The sequence below is a fragment of the Trematomus bernacchii genome, unplaced genomic scaffold (genome assembly GCF_902827165.1).
Source record: "Trematomus bernacchii unplaced genomic scaffold, fTreBer1.1, whole genome shotgun sequence".
Classification (NCBI taxonomy): domain Eukaryota; kingdom Metazoa; phylum Chordata; class Actinopteri; order Perciformes; family Nototheniidae; genus Trematomus; species Trematomus bernacchii.
In genome coordinates, this window is record NW_022987617.1 from 409,950 (window position 1) to 419,159 (window position 9,210).

Consider the following 9,210-nt stretch of genomic DNA (forward strand, 5'->3'; position numbering starts at 1 on the left):
GTTTATTTGTATGTGCAGCAAGTATTTCTTCAGCACATCGGGGTGTCCAGGTGGATGGCAGCTCTGTCCTGATGATCCGCTGGGGTTCTATTTCGTATATGGCTTCGCCCTCTAAGGCTATCGCTATTGGGTAATCCCCCTGCGCACCCGTGCAGCACTGAAACACTTGTAGTCCACGCCCGCCCGCAAGGTGGGCCCCACCCTCAGGCTCCCTTCCGGTATAAATAGGAAGGAGGCCCGACAATCTGCTCCCTCTTTTCTTCAGCACCCCGTTACTGAAGCACAAGAGACACTTCAAATTGCAGAGTAAACATGGGTGACAATTGTGTGAGAGATTGTCCCTCATGTGGCTCTGGGTTCATAATGAGTTATGACTAGCACACAGTGTGTGAGTCCTGCCTGGATTCACATGCTCGGCCGGGGGGAGACGGGCACAGTGGGTGCATGCACCCGCTGTGCCCGTCTCCCCTCGGGCGACAGGAAGCGGAGAGCGGACGCTCTCGCTGCTGCGGCCGAGGAGGACGATTGGCCCATCCGGGCTTACGAGCCCGCGGACGGGGGCCTCGTGTCCCTGGAGCCGAGTGCCGGGCAGGAGTCGGACGACTTCTGCCCCGCCTCCCTCCACGGTTCACCGTTCAGTTCTGCCGAGGCAACCGCCTCGGCGTCAGGCTCGCCCTTCGGCGGTTGCGGGGGCTCCGTAAAGCCCATAGACAGGGTCTCCCGGCGGCGAGTCAAAGGGGAGTGAGGCTCCCCCACTCCTGGTCTGCTCAACGAGAGCCTCCGAGGAAGCAGAGCCGGTTCTGACGTTCTGGGGGGTGCTGCCTATAACCTATCGGTTAGTAGCCAGCAGGGCTCGTTACAAAAGCAGAGTTCGCTAATTACGCCGGCTGCCACTGATCTGTTGATTAGTAGACAGCAGGGCTCGCTGCAGGAGCCTGTCGGTTTTAACCTATCGGTTAATAAACTGCAGAGCTCGCGGCATTCCTCTGTCCGAGATACGCCTCTTACACATGGTCATAATAAACCCATGAGCGCCGTTGTAACGCCTCATGTGAACAGCACTGCACACCTCCACTCATCCCCTGAGCGTGTACGCCTCATGATGAGAGCCGGAGTGAAACGCAGCGTGTGGAGGCTCCCTCACAGCCCTTTCGCTCCAGGCCCACCTTGGGTTGCCTCACGGGCAGCGGCGGCGAGGGCTTTGACGTGGCTCGTCGCCATGACGACCACAACACATCTTGAGCATGTGCGCCCGCTCTCAGAGTGTTTCTCAGAGTGGCAGCGCGTGTGTCTGATGGACAGATGGACGAGCAGGCTGGCTGATCAGCAGAGGGTGCACCCTGCAGTTCGCCTCTCCCCCCCACAGTTCAATGGGATACAGGAAACACTCCCGTCATCCCAGGAACAGTGTCTTACGCTCTAGTCAGAGCTGCAGGAACTCCTGTTGAAAGAGGCTATTTCCAGGGTTCCTCAAGGGGAAGAAAATCAGGGGCTCGCTGCAGAAGCCTGCTGGTTTTAACCTATCGGTTAATAAACCGCAGAGCTCGCGGCATTCCTCTGTCCGAGATACGTCTCCTACACACGGTCATAATAAGCCCATGAGCGCCGTTATAACGCCTCATGTGAACAGCACTGCACACCTCCACTCATCCCCTGAGCGTGTACGCCTCATGATGAGAGCCGGTGTGAAACGCAGCGTGTGGAGGCTCCCTCACAGCCCTTTCGCTCCAGGCCCACCTCGGTTGCCTCAGCGGGCAGCGGTGGCGAGTCTCCCCCACAGGAGGAGACTCCAAGGTTCAAGGTTCAAGGTTCAAGGTTCTTTATTGTCAATCTGACATAGCTACAGAGTAATTATGCAGTTGAAAATCTTATGTCACAGGCTTCTCCAACAATGCAACATAATAACATAACATAATAACAATAAGAGCAAGAGCAATACAAAAATAATAATAGTTATAAAAATGAAATAAAGTTATGATGTGGAATAGTGCAGTATGAGTCTATATACAAGTTATTGGAATGATATATATATATTAGGTATTAGATACATACTACTGAGTAGCAGTTGAATGTTTGAAGTTGTTTCAACAGTTCAATTTTTTAACAGTCTCACTGCCCGCGGGAAGAAACTGTCTCCGAATCTTCTTGTCCTTGCCAGGATGCTGCGGTAACGTCTGCCAGACGGCAACAGAAAGAACAGTTTGTGGCTGGGGTGATGGGGGTCTTTGATAATCCGTAGTGATTTCTTCCTGAGCCGCTGGGAGTAAAGGTCCTCCATGGATGGCAGCTCCGTCCTGGTGATGTGCTGTGCAGTTTTCACCACCCTCTGTAAAGCCTTACGATCGAGGTCGGTGCAGCTGCCGTACCAGGCCGTCATGCTGCCAGTGAGGATACTCTCTATCGTGCACCTGTAGAAGTTGCAGAGTATCCTGGAATCCATTTTGAACCTCCTCAACCTGCGGAGGAAGAAGAGCCGCTGTCGAGCTTTCTTAGTGATGGTGGTGGTGTGAAGAGACCATGTCAGGTCCTCAGTGATGTGGACCCCAAGGAACCTGAAGCTTTTGACTCTCTCCACCGTAGTCCCATTGATGGCGATGGGGGCGTGTCCCTCTCCCTGCTGCTTCCTGTAGTCCACAATCAGCTCCTTTGTTTTGCTGATGTTGAGATGGAGGTTGTTCTCCTGGCACCAAGATGTCAGGTTTTCGACCTCCTCTCTGTATGCCGTCTCGTCATCGTCTGTGATCTGGCCGATGACGGTCGTGTCATCAGCAAACTTCACGATGGTGTTGGAGCTGTGTGTGGCCACGCAGTCGTGGGTGAACAGGGAGTAGAGGAGAGGGCTGAGCACGCAGCCTTGAGGGGCACCGGTGTTGAGAATCAGGGTGGAGGATGTGATGTTTCCCACCCGCACTGCCTGGGGTCTGCCCGTCAGGAAGTTCAGGATCCAGTCGCAGAGGGCGCTGTTGAGTCCAAGGTCTCTGAGCTTGATGGCCAGCTTGGAGGGCACAATGGTGTTGAATGCTGAACTGTAGTCAATGAACAGCATTCTCACATATGTGTTCCTCTTCTTCGGGTCCAGGTGTGAGAGGGCAGTGTGGAGGGTGAGGGCTATGGCGTCGTCTGTGGACCTGTTTGCTCTGTAGGCAAACTGCAGGGGGTCCAGAGATTCAGGGAGGGAGGAGGTGATGAATAATTTGACTAACCGCTCAAAGCACTTCATTATGATGGAGGTGAGTGCTACTGGGCGGTAGTCGTTGGGGCAGGTGATGATTGTCTTTTTGGGGACAGGAATGATGGTGGAGTGTTTAAGACATGTGGGGACTACAGACTGCAGCAGGGACCTGTTGAAGATGTCTGTGAACACCTCTGCCAGCTGAACTGCACACACCCTGAGAACACGGCCAGGGATGCCATCAGGTCCAGGAGCCTTGTGTGGGTTAACCCTTTTAAAGGATTTACACACATCTGCCCTATTTAAAACAAAAGGGCAGTGTAGCTCCTGGTCCCTCTGTACCTCCACAGCCTGGCTGCTCTCAAAGCGTGCAAAAAAACTGTTTAGCTCATCTGGGAGAGATGCGCACGCAGACACTCCCGCAGCACCCCCCGCTGCTCCTTTGTAGTCAGTCATTGTCCTTAGTCCCGCCCACATATTCCTAGTGTTACAGCCTTTGAAGTCAGATTCCACCTTCTCTTTGTACTGTCTCTTTGCATTTTTTATTGCTCTCCGGAGATCATACCTAGACTTCCTGTACTCCTCCAAATCTCCCGCTGTGTGCGCGAGAGTGCGCGCTTTCAGTTTGCCGCGCACCTCACCGTTTACCCAGGGCTTTTGATTTGGGAATGTCCGTACAGAAACCTTCGGTACCACGTCATCGATGCATTTCCCAATGTAGCAGATGACAGTGTCCGTGTGTGTGTTGATGTTATTGTCCTCAAACACACTCCAATCCGTGGATGCAAAGCAATCCTGCAGTGCTGAATCTGACTCCTCGCTCCATCGTTGTACTGTCCTTGTTATCGGTCTGTCCCTTTTAAGTTTCTGCTTGTAAGCAGGCAACAACAGTAGTGAGATATGGTCTGATTTGCCGAAGGGAGGGCGAGGGAGAGCCTTATATCCATTCCGGAAAGGGGAATAAACATGGTCCAGTATGTTTCCCCCGCGCGTCGGGAAGTTGATGTGTTGGTAATATTTTGGCAAAACCTTCTTCATGTTGGCGGTGTTGAAATCTCCGGCCACAACGAACGCCGCATCTGGCCGTGAAGTCTCGGTTTTATCAATAAACCCAAACAGCTGATCGAGTGCCGTGTTGTTGTCGGCGAGTGGCTGCGGCGGGATATACACTGCTGTTATCACAACAGATGTGAATTCCCTCGGCAGATGGAAGGCCCGACATGAGATCATGAGGTGCTCTAGCTGTGCGGAACAGTCCGATGAAAGTGGTGGGTCATTCGCTGCTGAAGCCTGCTGTTTTAACCTATTGGTTTATAAACTGCATAGCTCGTGGCATTCCTCAGGAGGGATGAGAGTGCTGTTTTACCTGGACGACCTGCTATTGCTGGCTCGCTCCAGAGAGGAAGTTGCTTTACAGACGGTACAGCTCGTATCACATCTGCCAAAGCTGGGTTTCGTAGTAAACTGGAAGAAGAGCTGTCCTCTTCCCTCCCAGAGTATTATATACCTGGGTGTGGAATTGAACTCAGCCCGCATGAGAGCGCGACTCTCACAGCAGAGAGTGGAGGCACTGACAGCTCTTCTCCGACGCGTCACACCTCGCAGCGTGGTGACAGCCCTCTCCGTGATGCAGCTGCTTGGCATGATGGCAGCTGGTCACGTGGTGATTCCCCTGGGTCTCCTTCACATGAGGAGACTCCAGAGGTGGTTTATTCGCCTGCGCATCGACCCCGTGCGACAGAAGAGGCGCATGGTGGCCATCCCTCCTTCCGTGGGTTCAGACTTAACCTATTGGAAAAGTCCCCACGTCCTGTCAGCGGGTGTGCCCCTGGGCAGAGTTACGTCACACATCTCGGTGTTCACAGACGCATCTCTCTCAGGGTGGGGAGGAACGTGTATGTCGCAGGCAGTGGGGGGACAGTGGCCGGCTCACATGTCCCTCCACATAAACGTGCTGGAATTGCTCTCCGTACGGAGAGTAATCCAGTATTTTGCCCCGTTGCTGCGGAATCAGCATGTGTTGATTCGCACAGACAACAAAGCCGCGGCAGCCTACATCAATCGCCAGGGCGGAGTACGCTCAGCGCAGCTTCTGAACACAGCCTGATCTGGGCGCGCGCACACTTGCTCTCCATCAGAGCAATGTATGTTCCCGGCGAACTGAACAAAGGGGCATACCTCATGTCCAGAGGAGGTCCTCGCCAGGGGGACTGGAGCCTCCATCCCGAGCTGGTCTCCCAGGTATGGAGCCGGTTCGGGAGAGCAGAGGTGGATCTGTTCGCCACACGCGGGAACGCGCAATGCGCCCTCTGGTTCTCCCTGAAAGCGCAGGACCACCCCCCCCTGGGGGTGGACGCGTTCGCACATCGACCGTGGCCCAGGGGACTGTTGTACGCTTTCCCACCAGTCCCGCTGATCCCTCGGTTCCTGGACCGAGTGCAGGAGGAGCGACTGTCAGTGATCCTAATTGCCCCGGAGCGCACGGGCGCTTCCTGGTTTCCATGCCTACAGCGTACGCTGTCAGGCAGACCGTGGGAAATTCCGTGGCGCGGGGACGCTCTCTCGCAGGTGGAGGGAGCGATCAACAGTCACCCTGTGATAGGCCAGCACTTATGGGCATGGCCCCTGAACGGGAACACTTAGAGGGACTGGGCCTCTCTCAAGATGTTGTACGGACCATTCAGGGAGCCAGGGCCGCGTCTACCAGAGCGTCCTACACAGCCAAGTGGACAGCTTTCCAGCGTTGGTGTGTAGAAAAAAGCCTGGACCCCATTACGTGCCCCCTGCCTCACATGCTGTCATTCCTCCAGCTGTTGTTGGACAGGAATTTGGCTTTCAACACAATCAAGGTGTATGCTGCTGCCATATCATCTTGTCATGTGGGTTTCGGGGTCGGGACGGTGTTGTGTCACCCCCTGACGAAACGTTTTCTGCGAGGAGTACGGAGACTCAGACCTGTGTCACGCGCACTAGCGCCTCAGTGGGATTTGGCTTTGGTGTTACGCGCACTAAGCAAAGCCCCATTTGAACCTTCAGATCAGGTTCCCCTTAAGATGTTATCAGCCAAACTAGTACTACTTTTGGCTCTAACATCAGCAAAGAGGGTGAGTGATTTGTCTGCTCTCTCTGTGGCTCCGTCATGCCTCCGGATCCAAGGAGATGGCAGTTCAGTTGTTTTACGCCCTAACCCGGCTTTTATGCCAAAGGTCATCACAAGCTCTTTTAGGTCAAGAGTGATCACCCTGGCTGGCTTCTTTCCCCCTCCTCACAGGTCGGAGGAAGAAGCCACGTCTCATCTCAGCTGTCCTGCTATGTGGCGCGCACGGCTGCCTTGCGCCGTTCTCAGCGCCTGTTTGTGCATTATAGAGAGCGCTCGATAGGGCAGTCTATCTGCACAACGGCTGTCACACTGGCTGTGTGAGGCTGTGTCACAGGCATATGTCTCCTCTGGGGTGGATCCCCCGGAGAACATCAATGCGCACTCCACCAGAGGAATTTCCTCCTCCACGACTTTGCACGGAGGAATGTCAGTGGAAGACATTTGCACTGCTGCATCTTGGTCTTCTCCCTGTTCGTTTATTCAATTGTATTTGAGGGATGTCTCCCTTTCCTCTCTGACACACCCTGTGCTGAGTGTCCTGTCAGAGTGAGTGACGTCAGGGACCCAGCTGTGCGCCTCTCTCCTGCCTCGGCACACGGAGAGTGGCCTGTATTTCCCTCTTATGAGAGGGACGTCCCCCTTTTCCCCTGACACATTTCGTACGGAATGTCTTGTCAGAGTGAGTGATGTTGGGGACCCAGCTGTGCGCTCTCCTGCCTGTCTAACTACACGCAGAGAGCTGCTATTCCCCCTCCTTTCTGTCACTGGGCAAAGTGTGACCTTCGTCTCTACTTTTTCACAGCGGCAGGTATGTATTATTCCCAGCCTCGTCCCCTCATGGTAAATATTCATGTTATGATATATTCCAGGGACTGCGATGCGCCATTCGCATGGCGCAATAGGCATGGGTTATTATCTGAGCAGGTGTGTCTGTGCTTCTAGTACCGGGCGGACCCAGTGGAGCGCAGACTACATCTTGCTTCGCCCTTAACCCAATAGCGATAGCCTTAGAGGGCGAAGCCATATACGAAATAGAACTGAAGTTACCTACTGTAACTCCAGCTTCTATGAGTATTGGCGTAGCCCTCTAAGTTCTGGGCCCCACTGGCTCCACGAATAGCTGAAGAAAAGTTGTTTTGTGTGGGAGCAGATTGTCGGGCCTCCTTCCTATTTATACCGGAAGGGAGCCCGAGGGTGGGGCCCACCTTGCGGGCGGGCGTGGACTACAAGTGTTTCAGTGCTGCGCGGGTGCGCAGGGGGATTACCCAATAGCGATAGCCTTAGAGGGCTACGCCAATACTCATAGAAGCTGGAGTTACAGTAGGTAACTTCAGTTAGGGGTCCTTCTCCAGCACCACGGGGTGTCCAGGTGGATGGCAGCTCTGTCCTGATGATCCGCTGTGCACTTTTCAGATTAGGGGTCCTTCTCCAGCAGATCCATTTCTCCAGAATTGTCCTAATTACAGAGAAAAACAAGAGAAAAAGAAAAAAGTGAATTAATCATATTAAACACAGGGTTGCAAAAGTATTATTGCAAAATGTAACTAAGGTTTCAGACAAACAATCCTTAAAGGATCATTTAAAATTATGTTCTGTTTTGGTTTTTAAAAAACTAAAGAGATGAAATGACAGTCACACTTGCATCCCTTTGACAGCACTGCAAAAACAAAAATCAAGCAAAAGGCTGCTGTCTATTTTTGACTGTCAGATTTACTCACGACTGTTTCCACTCTGACTTAAAGGACTTCAGCCGACGGCCAAGAAGCACGTACGAACTGCGCATGCGTGAGTGGCAATAACTCTCCTTACCAGCAGGCGGCGGTAGTGTGTATTCGTCATTCAAAAGAGGCAACAATCGGAAGACAGACTGCGTGATAACCGAGAGAAGAAGAACAGACTGCGTTATATAAACAAACAACAAATAGCGTGTGCGTTCCATTTTCACTCTACAACGAGAAGCTCATGGGGCTTTCCTGAACCTGTGTCGAGAGCTGGAGTTAAATGAAATCTCAGATTTATCCAGTGCGACACATGGCCAAAACGCAGAGACGCGAGGCGACGCAAGAGTCGGGGTCCGTCTGTGTCAGTTCTTTGTTGTCAGATTGGTGTGTCCGGGCCTTAGCTACACCATACACGGCGGCGTGCGTTGAAGCTTGCCGGTAGGCGTGTCTAAAACTCGACCAACAACCAATCACATGAATCTCCCGCCCCGGACACACAAGCACGCGGTTTGATTGGCTAGAGCTTGCCTTGTACTGGCATATGATTTGATTGGCTTCACAAGTGTAACGGAGCTTACACACAGCGGCGTGCGCTGAAGCTTGCCGGCGGGCATGTCTGACGCTCGACCAACAACCAATCACATGAATCTCCCGCCCCGGACACACAAGCAGCAGTTTGATTGGCTAGAGCTTGTACTGGCATATGATTCGATTGGCTGACGCTTCCGTCGAAGCTTCAAAAGTAGAACGGTCCCTACACACGAGCGGCGTGCGTTGAAGCTTCAACGCTTCTGCCCATTCACTTTGAATGGGGTGACGTCACGCTTCGCCGAACTGCATTGTGGGAGCAAAGCGTAGCTTTGCTCGCGTCAGCCAATCGAATCATATGCCAGTACAAGCTCTAGCCAATCAAACCGCTGCTTGTGTGTCTGGGGCGGGAGATTCATGTGATTGGTTGTTGGTCGAGTGTCAGACATGCCCGCCGGCAAGCTTCAACGCACGCCGCCGTGTGTAGGGGCCAGAACATTGCTCTACTTTGCTCCCACAATGCAGTTCGGCGAAGCGTGACGTCACCCCATTCAAAGTGAATGGGCAGAAGCGTTGAAGCTTACGCTTAAGCTCTACTTTTCTCAACTTTTGAAGCGAGCAAAGCGAGGCGACGGAACCACAATGCAGTTTGGCAAAGCCCCATTCAAAGTGAATGGGAAGAACGCACG